Source organism: Lissotriton vulgaris, chromosome 6 (assembly GCF_964263255.1).
Source record: "Lissotriton vulgaris chromosome 6, aLisVul1.2, whole genome shotgun sequence".
Taxonomy (NCBI): domain Eukaryota; kingdom Metazoa; phylum Chordata; class Amphibia; order Caudata; family Salamandridae; genus Lissotriton; species Lissotriton vulgaris.
In genome coordinates, this window is record NC_141694.1 from 1487058758 (window position 1) to 1487080291 (window position 21534).

Here is a 21534-nt window from a genome sequence, read left to right on the forward strand (position 1 = left end):
ACGGAACAGGCAGAGAAAGATCTTAATCAAACAAGCTTGTGTATACTTGGATCACCCTCTGAGGAAATCCTGAAACCAGACACTCCCACTATTGTGAGCACGCTCTGCAACAGGTAATTAAAGTACACTGTGCCAAAAGTGTACAATAAATCATGGATCGCTGGCTGTGATTTCTGGAGAGTTGGACTGCTAAAAATAATCGATAGAATTGATGATATTTTAGTGGTAAATACAGAGAGACGCATTAGAAAAGGGTTCACATTTTTTATTTGTGGTATTTAGTGCAGACTAGACCTTTTAGGGTAACAGAAAGACATACAAATGAAAATTACAACGTGTGAAAAAGAAGCTGCGGAAATAGAGTAGAAATGAAGTCATCAGCTAGTTTGACTCTCTTGTCTCTCAAGGGGTTTTCAATTATCGGTCTCACTCAAAACATTCATCATGCTATCCTAAAGCAAGTTAACTTTGAAAATCTTTTGACCGTGTGCAGGGGCATAGCTTTAGGGGTCAGTCGGATTTTACCTGGGACTTTTGAAGACAAAAAAACCCCACACATGCACGCTCTCTCGTGACTGTGGTTTGTAGATCTTAAAAATATATATCTTATTTTGCAAAATATTGTGTTTAAATACACCCTACAGTCTGAGCTCCTCTCCCCTGCCCCTTACACCCCCGTCTCATGCCCTGCTTCTCATATCATATATTTTAATATGATATGACAGCATGACCATTGGGAAATCTGAAGCTTATATTCACCCCAATATTGATAAGCTACACCTGTGACCGTGTGAGAGGTGGTGAAGGGACCTTCAAGGGGGCAGTGCCTGGAGAGGTAGTGGGGCCATAAGTCCTCTTGTGTCTGAGGAGTCATGGATGGGACGGGACCACAGAGGGAGCTTGGCTTTACGCCAGGCACTATCTGAGGGAAACTCTCAACCTCCCTAAAAACAAAAAACAAAAACTTCTAAAGCTGCTGCTGACGTCCTGAAGAGGATGCAAACCACCTGATGGACATTAACTGGAAAGAGCCTCCATGCATGATCTGGAACCCTATTCTGTGCAGGGGTTTCCAGCTTGTTTTGTCGTCCACTGTGTAATATCGGGGGTTCACTGGATGACTGTGTAAAGGGAGTCAATATCATGTGACATGTGGTGACACCGTAAAGGTTCACAGGTTTGTGCATACTTGCCAAATCTTAGAATGTTGGGTTAATTAATTAATGTTAGGATAAATATTTATATTTTCACATGTACACAGCACCTTGTTCATGGTTTGTGCTTTTTGACCAGAAACACCAATTGTGACTTTTGGCTGAGCAACTAGGTCTGTAAAACTTAGAACAGCCAGTCGAACAGTCACAACAATGTCCTCCTAAGTCGCTCTGCAGTCTGATTTTTTCCCTCTGCTATATCTAGACAGTGTGACCATGGAAGGCTTCTTCTCTCGAGAACAACCGGAATTGGCACATTTCCAAGGTCCATTCATTAGAAGCTAACCCAGTACTTGTAGTCCTGATTCTATTGTGTTTAAAAGAGAACTTCAAATACCACAATGCGCACCATTAACTTTCAAGCTACCGAAAGAACCTGTGCACTTTCCAGCAGCCATTCTCTACGTATGCACTCTCTTCCTGGAACTAGCCCTCAGTATTATGCAAATATGTCTTGCAAGCACTTCACAATTTTTTTAAGATATCATTTTTTGTGACAACTTTTCTTTTCAAAATGCATGCAATTACAGAATGTTGCACGTTGAGATAGGACTTAAAAGAACATTCCTGGTTATCTCCTTTTTAGGTCGAGCCTGGGCAGGGCATGCGCTGCTCTGCGAGGCATGCTGCATTCGAGTATGCACCTGACGTCCCTACCACTCTCCGCCCATATTTTTCATTGGCTTGTGTCACTGTCCTTCGTAAATGCTAGCTTCTGATTCATTAATATGCTTGTTAGTCTCTCCTTAGTACTGCCTGGTCTTCATTTGTAACCTCCCATGAGGACTGGACCTTTTACTTCTGTTGTTACACAGCATGTTTATTTAGTCAGTAAGCATTATTTTCTTTAATGAGTTTCATAGTTCTGCAGGCACAATGTGCTTTCCTGAGAATTCAGCGCGCCCTGCGTGCTTTCACTTTCAAAGTAGCCCTGGACAATGCCAATAGCTCAAACTCTTGTAAAAGCGAGGCCTATTGCATTGCAAATGCTTGCTAAACTGAGTAGGAAGCCGCGGAAACTGTTACTGCCCCAACATCACTCCCATTAGTGAAGCAACAAGTATGACTAAGGTTTGGGGTTTTCTTCAAAAACTCCACATATGCTAATGGAAACAACTATAATACAATCAAGTGCTGCATTAGCATTAGAATCATCTATCCCTCTTCTTCTGAGACTCACCACACATAGATTGTTTAAAATAACACATCCTTATTCACAAATATATGTGAATGCGCAAGTAGACACTATCCTACGATGACCTCCATCAGTCTCCCTACACTGTCCAGCACCACTGATAATCAGTCAAAGTGTGCCTTGCAGGAACTGAACATGCATTGCTGCAGTACACATTATCTTCCTTTATTCCTTCACTTACAATGCATGTGGTTTGGACCGAGGAGAAGACACCGCAAGGCCATTTGCACAAAGTGATCTCCTGGACACACCATCCTGCATCTTGGTTCGCTGGGAGCAATAGCAGGATGGACAGCCAGCATCCCTCTTCGCCCAAGCATGCGTCTACGCCTTACCCACAGCAAAAGGCCACAAAGGTAAATCGACTTTCTGAGCTATTCTAAAGAAAGTGCTTTTGAAGACATGTTCGAGAGGTCATTTAGGCCGTTCACAGTTCTCAAGTTCACTTATTTCATTTAATTTCTTAGGATGTCATGTGAACCAATAGCCCCACGGTCAATTATTGCGACTAGATCAAGGGTATCACGTTATTTCCTGTGATCTGCTTAACAATTCGTACTTCATAGGATGTCATGTTCTGTGCTGTCATCGTTATGCTATTTATCATTTTTTGAAATCTCGAAAGTGCTTCCTTTTTTGGCCACAGGATGAAGGCAGGTACACCCACTGTTTTTTAATTCATTAAACTTTCAGAATACAACATCTTTTCCTTTCATGGACACTACAGATGGGAAGGTCCAAGGCCCTCCTGTCTGCACCCTGACTGGCTGAACAATGTGCTTGAAGGACTGCAGGCATGTGTTTTATGTAAGTGTTCCAAGGGGATTTCCCTTGAGCAGAAACTGGTTTGATGTTGAAGATTAGGTCTGCTTTTATTCTAAAACTGTCTTACAGAAATGACTTCTGCTGACAAGAAATCACACTGACTGTTCTTAGTATACTTAGGTAATCAGCCCTGAAAGGAGAATATAAATAGCACTGCAAAAGAAAGAACATTTTATTCATATTCGGTCACCAGTGAGGTCATCACTCCTGCAAAATGCACCAGCTGCAGTCAGAGTATAACCACCAGATAAAATATGCTGCAACCACAAAGGGGCAACTTGCACATTTAAAATAAAAAGAGGGCATTGTAAGCAACCAAAGATGCAGGCAAAAATAGCCAACTTTCTGAAATCTGCCAGTACATGACTTAGTGGCCCAAATTGGCAGTCGATTGATCAACATTAAATGCATTTCGTTGGTATATCTTAGGAACAATATCAACTGTAGTATTCTCAACAGTCCACACACTATACAATACCTAACTTGTAGCAATGGCTTCTCCTAGTAGGGCCATAAACGTCATCTTAAAAGCAACTAAAATCAATAAGGACTGCAAACACTATACCATTGAGGCAAGACCGCAATGAATGGATGAGTTGCGTTCATAACAAGAAGGTGCCTATGGACAGACGATCACCGCACAACCAGATGGCGGCACATTCCTGTTGAACTGACCCAGCTTACAGCCATCTTCCAACATCAAGACTACTGCTCAACAGGCAACCTCCTCCCACGGCGCTTGCTGATCCCTTGGACAAGTTACACTCACTGATCGCCCTCCCATCCACACAGCCCTGATGTGCCACCCAGAGCTGCATGGCTCACAGAAAATATCTGTAAGCCCATCGCCCATTCAGACTTTTTTCCAGCCCATAACTGTTTGAGAGCATTTCTGCTTTCCTCTGTCAACCCGCCACGCACTGCTGCTACCTTGCTGATTTAACCCCATGCCTTCTGGACTTAGGGTTCTCCCAAAGGAAATGCAAGCAACCCTGATCAACACCATGCTTCATCGGTCTAAGCAATTCAGACAACTAACATCCAAGCGGGTTACAAATCTCTCAAAGACGCTACCTTCTACTATGTGGCTAAGCCTCCTTGTCCCAGTGTATTGTGCCCATAACCACATCCACCAACCAGCGTTTCACAGACCTCTTTATCTGCCTCAATCTAGTACAGCGGATCCATTGACGTAATGACCTTCTTCCAGTTCATCTAAATGCAACCTACACTTTCACAACCCAAGATCCCTCCCCAGAAGCCTGCCAGTCTCTCCAGCCCAGTGTTCTCATCACAGTGCCCACTCGCACGTACTTTTCTCCGCCAGTCACGTGCCTCCACACATATCACTTCCCCAGTCACATTATCAGAAGCAAGAAATCAAACATAATCACCATCACACCAGGGGCATTCACCAAAACAATTCCATACGCACAAACTAATAACTCAGCCTTATCTGCAACAAAACTTCATTTGTCCTGCACTGGTAAAATCCAGATAAACCAATCCACATTCAACAAAATATTTAGTCAAATAACAGACCATAAGTTATACACAATCCGCAGTCCGGGCTAAATGAACACTCATCGTCTGTCCTAGGCCTCCTTGTCTCCAAAAACAACAAACTCATCAGGACCTGTGACTAAGTCGAAGTTTCAGCGAGACTGCAATCATTCTGATTAACTCGCTCAATTCAAAAGTCATGCCCACCCCATTACACCACACTTTTGAATGCCAAGTTAGGCATCTACCTTAAACTCCCATTCAGCTATAAGCAAGATCCCACCCACACAAGCATTACTCCAAAGTTAACAGCTCAGACTACATATCCGAGACCGGCAAGCTCTCTCCCAACAACCTTTTTATAGTGGGACTTCAACAGTGTCGGCGGCAAATCCAACAATAACCATGCTGCAACCACTGATAATCTTGTAAAATTGAACAACATAGCTCTATAAACCCAAGCAAAATACTGGACTTGATCTGTGATGACTTCAACAGAGTTAAATGCCTACTCCTAGAAGCATCCACTGGTCTCTGGTCCCATTACACAGTCAATCACACTGCAAAACCTCATTCCATGAAAAGCCACGTACAAGCATGGAAGCAATTCACTCTATACACCACCTAAAAGTGCACCACTCACCGTACTCAAACAGTTGGCCCCACAAAAGAAGCAGAAACAACAGCCAATGATTATGTAAATAAGTTCACAAAGATTCTGGACCAGAGAGCTCCATCACAATTCAAAAAAGACCAATGCACTGCCAAGTGCCAACCCGGATTCAATTGCCCCATCTAGAATGACATTCAGAAAGACGGAGGAGAAAATGGACAAAAAAGGAATCTGCTCTAGTGCTATCAAAGTTGATCCTCTTATTCGGCACACTAACACCCGTGTGCACCATCCTCTGTAAAGGAAAGAACACTGAAAAACTGATCAAACAACTAAATAAAATCATCACTAAAGAGGGTCTATTGGCCATCTATGGATCTGGGTTCAAGGGTACAATGGGTACATTAAAAGTTCTCAAAGATGTACATGGCATCCTCGATAAAGGTGAGAAATGTCCAACTGAATTACATGACCCCCCTTAAGCCACTTTAAGTGCAATAAATATGCGACCTTCAGAAACTCTACATTTAAAAGGGCAATTTGGGCCCAACAGTAACTGGTAACAGGACACCAGTGGCCAGTAAACAAATCTTTTTGAAATAGAAACCCCTGACTGCTCCGGACTCCATGAACTATTTCTCACAGTCGTACTCATTAGGGTCCTTGCACATTTCAGAAGTCCTTCAATACTTTCCATTAGCAAGCCTAACACTTTTCAGCAGGGCTGTCAACATGGCAGCCACGCCTTTATGTGATATTGGACCAGCATTTTTCTGGATGGCTGCATTGCTTACAGGGTCTCACAGTTTTCAACAGAGCTGATGTAGGTTGAATGGGCAGTACTGACATTCCTAACCAGAGCTGCTGTACTTTACATGGACAGTACCAGAATTTCTCAGCAGGGCTGCTTAATTTATTGTAGAGTCGTAATATTTTTCAGCAGAGCGGCCATATATTTATTGGGGTGCATCAATACATCTTAGTAGGATGGATGTAATTTTAATGAGACAGGAGAAGCGGCTCTCCACATGACTGTTCTGCTTTTATTGGCATGTGTGCAAGTCTCTTGCCATTTTTAAAAACCGGAGGATCATTATTAACTCATTTTCTGTTGGTTTAATATAAACAATCTGGTAAAAAAGCTCATTAACCCCTTCGCTGCGGCGGCTATTCCGCCGCAGCGCTAAAGGGGCGGGGCGGCCGCGCGGCGGCCGCATGCTGGTGACAGAACCGCTCCATCACCAGCCGCGGTTGAGCTGTGCTGGTGACGGAGCGGTTCCGTCATGACCCGCCCGCTCATTAGAACTGCTGCGCAGGCGCGAAATCAGCGCCGCGCAGGCGCGGCAGCTGGGCCATGACGGAACCGCTCCGTCATCAGCACAGCCCAACTGTAGCTGATGACGGAGCGGTTCCGTCATCAGCAGGGGAGGGGTTAAGTAGATAGCTCGCAGAGGAGGTTTGCACTGAATCGGAAGGCCACATTGAGGCCCCAGCAAGCAGTGGCATAGCAAGGTCAGGTAGTACCTGGTGCGGAACATTTCTTGTCACCCCCCCCACACATTGAAATTATTAAAAGAAGGAAAAATAAGATACTTAAAGCTTTGCCTTTCTTTTTTTTTCTTTGCTGAGCACCACTCGTTTTAAATAATATTTTTTTAAGTGTTTTTAGCCTAAAACTATTTTTTTTATTTTGAAAACACATTTTGCCATTTTGTCACCCTGCACCCTCCCCTTAGTGAAGACACCCAGGGAGCCCCGCAGCCACCGCACCCCCCTTCCTACGCCGCTGCCAGCAAGGTCAACTCAGTCTCTCAGCTTTTCATGACCGACAGAACGAATACCCGCTGTGACAGGGTAGTAATGATGGCGTATAAGGAAGTTGTGTGTGTCGCACTGTATTGATAACATTATTAATCCTCCTCTTTTTTATCAGTTTTAAAGAGATGAGTAAACTGCTGGCTACACTCTCAGCCGTCTCTGGTGCCCAACTCCTGCAAGGCATAAGCAGGAGACGAACTGGGAAAGAACATGGGCATGCCTTGTGTAACGCGCCGACTCATACTGCTAGCAGATTAGATAATCTTGCGTGGGCGCACCTAATCCACGAGAAAATGCTTTCGGTTCATGGTTCAGTGATTTATGGGACCTGAGGTTTCTCTCGTTCGACCATAAGTTTTCAGCGGTCGCTCCTCGCTATGGCGGAGCGGCTTCGTCCCACTGCTTTCAAGCAGTGCGAGAAGTAGAAACATAAAATTATAATAACTCTCAGTTATTATCATTTTAGGTTTGTGCTGCTTTGCAGGTGGGCGGGCGGTGTTGGTCTTCTCTCGGGGCAGGGCAGAAGTGGTTTGCCCACTCCTAATTGTGCAATGACTGTTTGGTCAGCCCTCTCGGGCTGCCCAAACCAGCTATATGCACTTTCCCCGTTCTCCATGCAGGCTACATTACAGACTGCATGGAGAACATGCACAGGCCCCCATTCCTTGGTTGAGTGTCGAACCAGGAGGCTCAAAATCAATCACAATGCTGCATTGCCGCGTTGTGATTGGTCTAGGGAGCCTGGATGCCTACCAATCACAATGCTCCATTGCAGTGGTGTGATTGGTCAGTGGGGACTGGCTGTGCTTCCTGTTCCTCGAGGAGAGCATGAGCAGAGACATGGGAACTGGCGGCAAGGTAAGTAAACTTTCTTGTCCCACCCACGTACCATGCAGGCTGCCACTGTTAATATACGTTGCAACATGCAAATTGCAGTTGGCTAAAACCCTTGACTTGCTAAAGTTATGGACCAGTGGCAGTTGGGCTGAACAGGGTGATAGAAAAAGGTTGTATTACCTGTGGGGCAGCAGGATCTATTGGATGAGATTTACCTATAGGGACCTGTGAAGACACGATGTCCAGCCCAGTGCTTAATTTGTGTAGGAAAACAAAATAAGTGCCAGGGCTCACGTCAGGAGGACACTGCAGCATGCACCACCTATTGCCCCTGCTATGCTGCCAATGAAGCAACAACACAACTACTAACCATCTTACTCCTACAAGTGTAACAGTTCGGACTATTTCAGACTCCCAAACCTATAAGAACGACTTGGGCGGCAGGAATTAGTTATTTTTAATGTTTATTGAATTAATAATTCACTGTTGTTGTGGTCATCTCTAAATTAGCCAGGCAACCACACCTGGTGGCAGATGTCACAAGTCACGGTGCTGACATTAAAGGGCTGGTGCTGAGCTCCGAAAACCACCATCTCAAGTTAAGCACCGGTCCAGTCAGTGGAATGTTTACTCCAGCTCGTCGCCAATCTGTGAAGACACTATGCCCAGCCAGTAGAATGATTTTTACTTGTATTTATTAATTCCGATAAGAAGCCACCAGTTACAGGTATAAACATCCCTGGAGATCAGGTCCACCTGCTCCACATTCCAGAACCTACGTCAGCTACCCACTACATCCGCTCCAGCCCTGTCTTATATAAGCCCATCAGCATTATCTAACACAAGCTCAAGACACCACAGGACGCACGCTACAAGAGAATCACAGCATGGCATGAACACAAACCCCTCTCAGGCTGCTGCGCTTTAGGGTTGAGAGGTGTACAAAAAAAACACATGTGTCGCTGTTATGCGCTCTACATGCAGTCATTTTATTGACTCACTTGTTCAAATCTGCTGACCTGGAACTGGGTGCCTCCCGGGGAAGGGCTTTTATTGAATCCTTTCTTGCATGCTGCACAATGAGAAGGATGCTTGGACCTCAGCTAAGCAGCTCAGACAAAAGCACCCTTGATATCCAAGCCTTTTCGGACATAAGCCATTATTTCTACATTTGAAATAATGACAACATGAACAAATAGACTCTGGTGAGTACGAGTAAACTTATTTATGAAGAATCCTTGCACACACATTTAGTACTATTATAAATATTAAGGCTGCAAACCTGTATAAACACCCGTCTCTAATTTCCTGTTTCAGATCTGTTTTTATATAATGAAGAGTGATTGCAGAAATGAAATATGTATGGCAGCATGTTTATTTTGCACACTGTCATTACAGGAAACACAGAACAATATAATCTCTGCATGTTTCTACACATGCTGAGCTGCAGATTCTTTTCTATTTCACTTACATTAACAGTGGCGGCTCCTTCGCTAAGGCGGAAGAGTGTTGTCCCACTACTTTTAAGCAGTGTAACTAAAGGAAAAATAACAAGCATTTACAATGCAATGGTTTTGCCTTTGTTAAAGTTAGAGCTATTGGCATTGCTCTTGACATTTTTTTTATTTATGTTTTTTTTACATAAATAAATGGCATTGTCATTTACAATAGCAGGGCAGGGCACAGGGAAGGGGGGCGAGGAGAGACGAAGGAGAGCTGCGGGCTCAGGGAAGGGGGGGGCGAGACGAAGGAGAGCTGCGGGCTCTTGTTGTAATGCTTGCATGGATGAGTTGGTGGATGCATGCATGGGTGCATGCATAGATGGGTGTATGGATAGATGCATGGATGGGTGGATGGATAGATGCATATATACAGCCAATCCCTCAACAATGTATGCAATCCACCAACCCATCCAACCAACAACCCATCCATGCATCCACCCATACATCATGCATACATCCATCCATCATGCATCCATCCATCCACCCACTGTGTCCCACTCCGACCCCTCTAAATATAACTGATTTTTTCTGTATATAGAGATGACTGTATTCACTAGTATATGCAGTAGACCTTTCTACTCTAACATTCCTATGTGACTCTTGCAGTACATCTATTCATATCCCTTCCATATGTATATAGAAATATAACAAGAATCAACAGTCTCTTCTTTGTGTGACTACATTTCAATTGTTTTCCTGTTTGTATCTTTTACTTAACGCATGTAAATCAAAGTCCTTAGGTTTGGCAACTGGTTCTTATGTAAACCGCTCTGACACCTTTGGGTAAAGTTCGCGCTACATAAAATCACATTAAATAAAACTTTACCCCACAAATCCAACCATTTATTTATTTATTAACAAGTTTGTACCGCGCTACGAATCGACTCCCGAAGGAGTATCTCCGCGCCTTTTAGCACCTTCAGCGAACAAAAGAGACACTAGCTGTGTATTGTCCTAACCTCGGAGTGGAATTCTATTTCTGAAAGAGAAAGGTTTTCAATTTTTTCCTAAAAGGAAGGTGTTCCCTGCACTATCTGATAGATAAGGGAAGGCCATTCCACAATGTTGGACCTGCCACAGATAAAGCTCTAGACCCCTGTCTTGCCTTCCTAGCCATAGGTACGCATAACAGAGCCTGTTCGCTAGACCTGAGAGATCGTGTGGGAACATACGGGATGAATTTGTTGGCCAAATAGGCCGGGCCTTTCCCAGTGAGACATTTGTGCCTAGGCTTACATTTTACGGCCTCGAAGCACACAGAGAAGGGACAGTTTACGAAGTCGAGGCTTTGTAGGGTGCATGGCAGGGGACAGTTTTAGGCGCCAAGGGAGGGTAGGGAGCAGAGTCAGAGTACTTCACGGAGGTAGGGGGCAGTTTTTTATGGTTCAGGGCAGGGGGCTGCGGTACTTTTTGGAGCATGGCCTTATTTTAAAGGGCTCAGTTCAGGTGGAGGAACGGCACAAAACACCAGGCAGACAGAGGGCAGAAGGACACAAAAACGAGGGGAAACAATTATAACTGAGGGCAGATTGGCACAAAAAAACAGGCAGACAGAGGAAAGAAGGACACAAAAACGAGGGGGGGGGGGGGGGCGGCATGATTGTAACGGAGGCCAGAATGGCACAAATCACGAGGCAGACAGGGCAGAAGGACACAACAAGAGTTCTAAACACACAAAGCTATTTAGGCTTTCATCAAGTTACAGGAACCCCCATCCATACACCACTGCCAAGCACAGAAAAGCAGCTAATAGAAGGTAGAACTGGTGGCAGAAGGCTAGATGTCATTCTTGCTGATAAGTACTCGAGCACAAGCTCTGCTGTGTGCAGGGTGAACCCCCAGAGCTCCAGAAGTTACTGGGGGCAACAGCACCTCTAAGGGAGCCCCTCTGAAGTCCTCCATTAAACGGGGAGAGCTGCTTCGATGCATCGGGATGCTGCTCCACAAACTCTGCCAGCCTTGACTACCTTGTTATTCTAATAATTCGACATTTAAATGTTATCATTTAAATGATGTCAATTCCTTGCCATTGAGGTTAAAGGTTGTGTGACATCACTCCTTGTCTTGTAAAATGTTAATTCATTCTAACTTCTAGAACTTTCTAAAATGAAGAACAAAGGGGTGCCTGACAGAGAATATGAAGAGGGGGGGCTGAAACGCAGCAGGTCTGTACTGAGAAAGAGAAGGGAGGGGATGCAGGCAGGAAAGAGGACGGGAAAACAATAGAGGAGGAGCGGGAGTCGCTGATTCAAGGCTGGGTTTAGAGGACTCCAGGGCACGAACCTACTAGAGGCCATAAACCAAGGGCCAGGGTGGGGTTTGGGGCTATGGGAGGGGGCCCTTTTGAGGAGGTGTCAGAGCTGGGAGTTCTTGATAGGTAATGCAGCAGAAGCTCCTGCGGATGCATGATACGCACATAAACCAATGTATTCTTCTGAACACACTCTTCAATAGAAAAGAATTTTGGGAGGAGCCGCAGTGGGTGCTATGAAGCCGACCTAACGCACACTGATGTACATGATTTATTGTTTGGGTTGAGTCCGATAGCAGCACGACATGTTGATACACTTGGATCTACGGGAGTTTGTATGCAGATTCAGTAGAAGGACTATATGTAAAATATGAATCTAATGCAGGCTGAAAATGATTTGAGCTCATATTTTTGAGGAATGAGAAGGAACCATAATGGACTGTAAGGATAAAAATTAGTCAAAACAAATTGAAATGACAAAGCATTCGATTTGTATTTAAAAAAACCACACAAACAAATTAGGCCTCATTATGGGTGCAAACGTGCAGTGGCATTAAGACACAGTAAGCATTCAGTGACTGGGTGGGGGGGAGGTGTCAGCGCATCTGATCCTGGGTCGAAAGGTGCAAACAGTAAGCGGGGTAAGTAGCCTTACCCAGCACCGTGTGAAATGCACGACGGACGGAGGTCACAGGGGTAGTGGAGGGGACAGCAGCGCTGTTCACCCCGGTGGGGCTGAGACTGAAACCAAACGCCACCATTTTAGGACTTGGTGCACTGAATGTTGGCTGTGTCCGGCTGGTTACACATAGCTCTGCCGCGAGCATTTAAGACAACGCAAGTCTTGGGTGGGAATTCACAGGCCGGGCTGCTGCGTCCCAAGGTCATTTAGCGCCTAAAGCATTGGAGCCCACCTCTCAGAGCTACTTTCACAGTCTCTGCCCTGGATGGGCATGCCCTCGGATGCCGACTGTTCTCTGTCTGAGTCTTTCTACTTTAGCTACGCGACCGTTCTGTCTCCTGGGGCAGTGCTGCCCCCTTCCCCCCAGCACTGGTAAATTGCACTAATGACAACCCTACTGACTACATTCAGCCATTCACGCTGCAGCTTCTGCCCATGCTCAGCACTGGGCGCCTAAACCACTGGGTGCTAAAGTAAAGCACCTCTCTTTGACCATCTGTCCCCCTATTCACAACAGGGCAGCGCTGCATTTCTTAAAAGGCGAATGCTGTGTTCACCTATGTAACCCCTGGAAAGTACCCCCCATCTCCCACCCCCAGGGAGGCTTTAAGTAGCCGCAAGAATGCCAGGGGCACGGAAGGTACACATGAGGCCATGTTTGCAGTAATTGCTTCCACTACCCCTGCACACAGCACAGCCCGGTGCACATGGACCAGCTTTGCCTTTCACAAAGCCTGGTGGGAAGATGCCTGTGTACAGGTTTACCGAGTCAGCAGAATTCGACCTTAAGACGCGGCTGAGACTCAGCAGCTCACCTTCGCAGTACCTGGGAAAAAAGAGAGAAAGTGAGAAATGGAGAGAGAGGGGAGCCGAGAATAAAAAGAGAGGAAGGGGAGAAGGACGGAGAGCGAAAGGGGAGAGAGAAAAAGAGAGGGAAGGAGAATAAGAAACAGAGAGAGACGAGGATAGAGGAGAGAGAATGCGGGGGAGAAAGAGTGAGAGGGAGAATGAGAAAAAAAGCGAGATAGCACGGGATTGAGAGGGGGTTTGGGGTAGAGTCAGGAGTTCAAAATGCTTGGCGCCTTTTCTAGAGGTGAGGGGGCAGGACTCATTCCAAGCAGATGACGTCAGGAGCTGGCTTCACACCAACTCTAAAGGCACTCTCAAGATGAAGCCACTGATAAATGTCTGGTGATGCCGAGCGAACAAAAGCAACAGAAAGCCAACATCTGGGCACTGGAGCTACTCACCAGATTGGCAATGCCTGCTACAACCCCACAACAGCGCTGGCACGTTCCCTCTGCCATCAGCTCTTGGATAAAACAGCATTGATAGACAAAAAACATATGGAGAAGCAAGCGCCACCCCTTCATCTGGGGAAGACACAACCTGGTCGGTTTCTGTACGTGTACGATTTTAAGATGTAGTTTACCATCATGCTGTGCATCCGTCAGACGGCAATGGCGCCCGGTTCGCACAATACGACACAAAACAGCAAGAGTTATACACAAAGAACACACGCACAGCAGGATATGTGAGAGGAAAGGTGCCGTGTTATGTACAGTGGGATACAGCAGCGAGTACAATGCTGCAGTCAGCTGTTCCTCACAAAGGCAGCCGCCGCACAGAACACGACACAAAGGGAGCCATCACAGGCCAGTCCCTGGCAGGGGAGAACCGCAACTCAATTATCAGCACCTTCCAGTCCACTGCTGCGGGGTATTTGTGCTGTATGCGAGCTTCTTCCCGCCCAAATGCCAGCCCCCACTCGAGCGTCGCTACGCACCAGGGGATTTTGCCTGGCAACGTCTGCGCTTTCCAATACATGACTATAAATGTGTGAGCTATCAGCAGTGCCAAATTAATGACTGTTTTTGCAGCTTTTGCAAATTTCGAGTGCTTAAACAGCCCTAACAGTGAGCCCTCCAACGTGCACACAGGAGGTAGCCAACACATTCGCCAGCTTTTGTCTTGTGTCTGCCCGGATGGTGAAAATATCAATGTACCTGTTCCAACATTTATTGGAAGACTTCTCCGGTCTCCCCGCGGGCGCCGCCATACTGCTGCTGTCTTCTTCTCCTTCTTCCCCCGGGCTGCGGGGGGCGGGCACTTCCGGCCGGCCGCGCTAGGATTGGCCGGCCGGCCAGTCACGGGGCGGGAAACGGGAAGAAGAGACGCAGTAGTGCCGGCAATGCCGGACCAGACACGGGGGCGTTCCCGGCGTCCCGTGACGTCGGCAAAAGCCAAAGAATGTCGGGAACGCCCCCGTGTCTGGTCCGGCATTGACGGACAGGCCCCTCGTCCAATGGCAAGGCTCCGTTTACGGAGCCAGCCAATCAAGGACGAGGGCCGAACCAAGCCACCCTACAGTTAACATCAGGTTTTCGCCTGCGCCGAAAAGATGCGCAGAGCGCATCTTCGGCGAGGCAAAACCTAAAAACGATATTAACTTCGTTATTATCATTTTATTTTGTCCTTGTTGCTGCAGCTTTGCAGGCGGGGCTACTGTGCTGAAAGAACAGGTGAGGAGAGGAGTGGTTTGCACTCCCTAAAGAGCACATTAATGTTTGGCTTGCAGTCTCTGGCCGGCCAAACATTCATGCACACTTTGCATGTTCTCAACTCAGGCTGCATTACAGCAGCCTGGGTGCTCTGTTCCTGTTCCGAAGACGACAGTGGAGAGAGTGGTGAGACACGGCGACGAGGTATGCTTTTTTTCTTTCTTTACCCTTTCTCCTGACCCCCCCTCCCTTCCATCCCCGATCTGTGCCAACCGCCACTGTACATTAATCTGATTGTAATATCTTTATGCAACAAATTACTAACTACTTTTTGGTATGTTTAAATATGCACTACAGATTCCGCTTTTATTCTTCATTGCCATAACCATATTATCTCTTTAACCCCTTGCCTGCGGGGCTAACTCCCCCGCTGTGCTGGGGGCGGGGGACGCGCACAGCGCCCCGGTGCTCATGACGAGCTCAGCTCGTCATGAGCCACGGTGGCCGTGTGCTCATGACGAGCTGAGCTCGTCACGGCCACACCCAATTTCATAGAACGTTCAGCACAGGGGGCAATTAGCCCCGCGTGCGAGCGTTCTGGCCGTTATGACGAGCTGAGCTCGTCATGAGCACACGACCACCGTGGCTCATGACGAGCTGAGCTCGTCATGAGCATGGGAGGGGTAAAAGTGAAAGAGCAAGGCACCAAGGATTTAAGCAGTTTGCAGATAGTGTTCCTATGTATTGTATTGAATAAAATACCCTCGGCCATATGTTAAAAGGATGCTGCAAGTACTATCAGAGGTCCTGAATCTTATAAATTAACTAACCTTTCAGTCTCATTTTTCTATATGGTTACGTAATTCATCGGTTACTGGCAATATTCTTTTAATATATGGTAGAGAGTATTTTATCCCATTTACTATAACCTAATCTTGACAAACCTCAATGAGTGAAAAAGTTACTTATGAGTGTCTTCGCCTAACCTCTTCTTCACTGGTGCACTTTACACGTTTGGCCAATAAGAATATTTTTTTTATTTTTGGCATCATGATTTATTTGTGAAACGTATGGAAAGTTGAGTGTCACCAATAATTGGAAGATTACCATTCGTAGCCTACTTTATTATCAACATCACCCAATTCTTCAAACTCTGTGCAGTCTGATACAGTTAATCAAGAAATTATTCTCCAACAGAGTAAGCAAAGAGTATCTAAAATTAAAAATATCAAATACCTGCTTGTTTGACAAGCATTTCAGTAGGGGGAGATTTCCACAGTAATATAGTTTCTCCTTCTATAAACACCCATTGGCCTTCTTCAGGGTATTTGTGAGAAATTGGGTTGTTGTTTGGGGAGGGTGTAAGCCCTTCTCAAGCAACTGCTACAATCCTGGTCAGGGTGAACACAAAAATCACTAAATTAACCTGTGCTCAACCTTCTGGTAGCCCAGCACAGCAGTTGGGCTTAACTTAGAAGCAATGTGTAAAGTATTTATGCAGCACATAAACAGTAATAAGGTGAAAATAACAAGAAAATCCCTATCTCTCTTTCGGCTCTCCAGCCCTCAGTTCTCTGCGTACTCTGCAAGAAGCACTCTGCCACTGCTACAGCGGCTGCAACAACAAGCAACAATCGCTAAGCAGCGGCGAGTGACGAGGTGCAAGTGGCTGGTGGCAGGAGAAGTGAGGCGAGGAGCTGTGAGGAACGCCCGAGGGGTTAACGCTTCATCAAGAGAGTAGCGGCCGGAGCCACAGAAGGTGGGGAGGTGCCAAGCTGTTGAGGCTGCGGCCGCCTCCCACTGCTTCTAACCCAACTCCAGCCGATTTCTTGGGGCCAGGACGGCGTGGTACGGGCAGCACCACAAACCTCCCTGCAGCTCCAATTTTAACCCTTTCCACGCCCTGAGCAACACTTGCAGACACTTGCAGTTGCTGCTGTTCCTATAGCCCTAACAGTCTAATGGTCCAACTGCTGAACAGCTGCAACTGACGCCCGATTCTCCAGACTCTCCGGACTGCCGGCTGCAAGGTGAGCTGAGCTGAGGTTTGGTGGGGCGGCCTGCCACATTAGGGGTGCCTTGTTGAAGGCTAGCTGTACTCAGCCCTTGTGAACTCAGTAGCCCTGTAACTAGGCCTCGGCAGGCGGTGGCTGGTGTGGCCCAGCTGGGGGTGGTGTACTTGTGGGTTGTCAGAGAAACTGGTAGTTTCTGATCACGGACCTTGGACCCCCAGGCCGCTGCTCCTGCCACAGGCCTCCTCACAAGTCTCTTTACGACCCAATCTTCAGCCAATTTTCAGCTGCCCATGGTCCTACTACAAATAAGTTAAATAAGTTTTTGTCAGACCAGCAAAAACCATTAGCAGGGGTCAACTGTTGCATCTTTTCGGTGAGCTGCAGAGAATCCAAACCGGAGTTTCCTGTGTTCCCTCGTTGCAGAGCAGCCTCTGAGTGCGGTGTGGCGGGCTGCAGCCTTGACTTGCGGGACTGTTTCTCCCCACCCCCGTCACCTGTTATCTGCAGAGGCAGCCCCCGGATCAACAGATTGCGAGGGGTGTCGCAGACTTACGGGATTTGCCCTATCCTGAGCGCCCTGCGAGCTAGAGCCTGCCAATTGTGGGGTGTTGGGATGCCTCAAACTTGGAGCGGCGGCTCCCAATCTACCTATCCTGCGAGCTCAAGCCCGCCACCTAGCAGAAGCGGCCAGAGGCTTCAGAAACTGGAACGTCCTGCAGCTTGTGACGCGGACCGCTGTGTTGGCCCACCTGCTGCGCTTGCCTGGAATTCTCCTCCTTGCTGTGATCAGCCGGGAGTGTGGTGCGGCAGGACGCTAGAGACACCCTGCCTGGAATCTGTTTCCACACGGTGTCGGTCCCTTACGGCTTTCCTCCTCTCCGCCTTATTTTCCCCCACCTGGGATATCCCGCTTGTATTTATCGGCCCTCACCTCCCATCCGCCTCCCAACCATTGACTTTAACTACGTGGCCCCCGCAGATATAGCCAGGAGACTCCATCTGAGTGCCCCCTTGCCCGCCTCGTTGCCCCCTCTGCCTCACCTCCACCCCCTTTCAGGAGGGCTGTAGCCACTGCGGTGGTTATGTCCACCAAAGGGCCACACCAAGAGTGGGAATATATATGACCTGCGCAGCTAGGCAAGGACCAAGGCCCCCTCCCTGAAGCGGGCAACCTAGAGCGGACAAACTTGGATGCTGGACACAGGAATGATCAGCCCTCAGAGCGTGTAGATATTTCCATTGACAGAATATACCCCATACTCATATTTATTTATAAAGTTTTATATAGCGCAAACTTAATCCTGAAGGATATCCGAGCACTTTAAACTTGAGGGAATTGGATAACATAACAGTACGAGAGTCAAATAGGGAATAAACAAAAGCAATACAATAGTTGTGCACATAGAATACTCAAGATAGGCCTTGGCTGGGAGTATAATGTGCTATGCACTGCAACATAACGGCAAAGGGGAGCCAATACAATAGTAAAGTACCAGAATGACTTCCTTTCTTGTAGTGTGACCAATGCGCTAATAGCTGACATTCGCTCATCTTATGAAGGTAAGAACTTGTTCATGAGGAATCGTTTTGCTTTCAATTTGAATGCAACCTTGGAGGAGATTCTCCAGATTTCCGGTGGGAGAGAGTTCCAGATTTTTGGAGCAGAACCAGAGAAGGCTCGTTGACATGTTCTCTTTTTGCAGAAGATCTGGGGTTTCAGGAGGAAGGAGTTAGCACTCCTCGACGGTCTACCCCCTCCGGATGGTATTAACTTTTGCGCCAGGTAATTGGGGATTTTGAAGTGGAGGGCCTTGTGTGCTAAGCATGCAATCTTTAGTTGAATTCTAGCTTCGTAGGGCAGCCAGATTAGAGATTTTAGGACCGGGGAGATGTGGGCATTTCGCTTGGTGCCCGTAATCAGTCTAGCCACCACATTCAATGATGCCTTTAGAGGAGCCAAAGTGTTATTGGGAGGACGCATAGCGTAGCACTGCTAGGGTCAAGCCTCGGTAGAACAAGCGCTTGGACCACCCGCTTGAAATCGGCTTGCGGTAGGAAAGGTTTGAGATTCCTGAGTGTTCTCAGAAGGTGGTTAGTTCCCTTGCTTACGTTACTGATATGGGTCTTCATATTCAGATATTTGTCCAGTGAGATTCCTAGAGATTTAGCTGAGTCAATAATGTGTGGGGAGCAGCTGAAGGCAGTGAGTTGGTTCATCCAGAGGTCAATAATAGGAGTGTGTTTCTGGGGAGACATGAGGAGGAATTCTGTTTTGGAGGTGTTTAGCAGGAGGTGGTTCTTAGTTAGCCACTTTTGGGTAGTCAGTAAGGTGGAGTTGAGTGAAGTGATGTTGTTCGGGGAGGAGATTTTCAGGTAGAGTTGGAGGTCGTCTGCATACATATGGAAGTGAATGTCCATGGATTTTAGTACATTAGCTAGTGGTTCCAGAAACACATTGAATAGAATGGGAGATTTGGAGGATCCTTGAGGGAACTCCCATGGTGACAGGGGATGGCTGGGATAGAGAATGGTTCGCCTTAACTCTTTGTGATCTATGTTGGAGGAAGGACCAGAACCATTTCAGCACCTGTCCAGAGAGGCCCATCCTTTGCTCCAAAATATCTAGAAGGCTGTCGTGTTTGACAGTGTCAAAAGCCGAGGAGAGGTCGAGTAGGATAAGGAGGCACAATTAATTTCTGTCAAGCATTCTTAGGATGTCATCCATGATGTGAGTGAGAGCCGATTCAGAGCTATGCCCGCTACGAAAGCCTAATTGGTGTTGGTCCAGGAGATGGAAATTTTCAATGTGTGCAAATATTTGGGACTGGACGCATTTTCCCAGGAGTTTGTCTAGAGTGGGGATGCTGGAGATGGGGCGGAAGTTGTTCAGATCCGTACTGTCTGCTGTAGTTTTTTTAAAAATAGGTGTTACCTGGTCCTCTTTTAGGCAGTCTGGGATCATACCCTGGGAGAGAGAAGCATTGACGATCTTTGTCCAGACGGGAGAGATAGAATCTTTAACTGCTTTGAAGATGGTAGGTGGACGAGGGTCACTGAAGTGATTAGATGGGTTGATACTCCGAAGGACCTTATTGATTTCGTTCTCATTTAGGATGGTAAAGGTGTCCCAGGAAGCGTTGTGCTGGATACCCCTGCTAAGTGTGGCGACCTTGTCTGGCGTGCCCTGGGGGGGTGCCGGGCCGTTGGATGTTAAAAGAGACCTCCCGGTTTCTAGATCAATGTTAATAAGTCTTGTTTTCGCAGTAAAAAAGACCGCCAAGTTAAAACACGAGGGAGGACTGACCTCCGAGGGTGAACGGTTGGGGGCTATGACAGATTGTTGTTTGACCAGTTCAAACAGTTTCTTGGGTCGATTGGCCACTTGATTAAGTTGGGATCGGAAATATTCTACATTGGCTGTCTTGATTTGTTTATTATAAGAGCTTCTAGCTGATCTGAGGTTTTTTAGATGATCCACTGAAGGAGTGGATCTCCAGGAGCGCTCTAAGGCCCTTAGATTGTGACGTTCCGAATTTAAGTTGCTATTGAACCATGGTTTGGATATTTTTGAGGGTGCACTTTTTTGTTGGAGTGGAGCAATATCGTCCATGATGCTGGAAATAGAAGAGTTATAGAAGTCTGTGGGTGCATGTACTTCAACTAAGTCTCTTTGAGGAGAGAGGGCACGCCTACAGCGGGTTGCTAGGTCAACTGAGTTTATGTTTCTGAGGTCTCGTTTCCAGATCTTTGGTTTAGTAGCTTGAGAATTGCTCTGAGAAACCTCCAAGTTGATTTGGAAGGAACTGACGTGATGGTCTGACCAATCGCAGGGTATGATTGAGTCCAAAGTGATTGAATGTCCTTTGGAGATGATGAGGTCAAGAGTTTCCACTTTACTGTGGGCAGGCTGGTCACAATGTTGAACCAAATTGTAATCCTTCAAGAAGGAATTGAGGCATGCTACCGCTTCGTCATTAGGATTTGACAAATGAAGATTAAAGTCTCCCAGATAGATGTGGGGATGCACTGAATCCACATTGACCACTATGATTTTCATTAATTGTTCAATGAATGGTAGATTGTCACCCGGAGGGTGATAGCATATATGAAGTTTGGAAACCATCTGTTTGTTACTGGAAATGTTGAGGCAAAGGTATTCGGAAGTTAATGGGGAAGAGAACTCTGAAAGGGAGATCGCAAGTGTATTTCGATGTATACAGGCTAGGCCTCCTCCCAATTTCATAACTCTGTCCAGACGATTTATGTCATGGGAGGTGGGCACCAAGAGGTCTAGAATCGGAGTGGACGAGGGGGTGAGCCAGGTTTCTGTGAGTATAATGATGTCTAACTCTTTATGTTGTATGTCAAAGATCTCAGAGGCATGTTTGTTGGCAGACCTGCAGTTGAGTAGTATGCATTTGAGTGTAGCCGGAGTCTGGGGGGAAGGAGGCTGAATGATGTTCACTCTCCTGAGGTTGTCATTATTTATGACTCTGCGGTTATGGTGGGCTTCTCTGTTTGGGTTACAGTGAATTGTTTGAATTATTCCCTTTGTACTTGAGTTGGTGACTGTGTTTG

The 21534-nt window shown here is 46.7% G+C and overlaps 1 protein-coding gene across 1 annotated transcript in view; it reads right to left on the reverse strand.

Annotated features, from left to right (window-relative positions):
- The window catches only part of COMMD1 (copper metabolism domain containing 1), an 836488-nt gene that overhangs the window by 671438 nt on the left and 143516 nt on the right, over positions 1–21534 (reverse strand). The window lies entirely within an intron of this gene.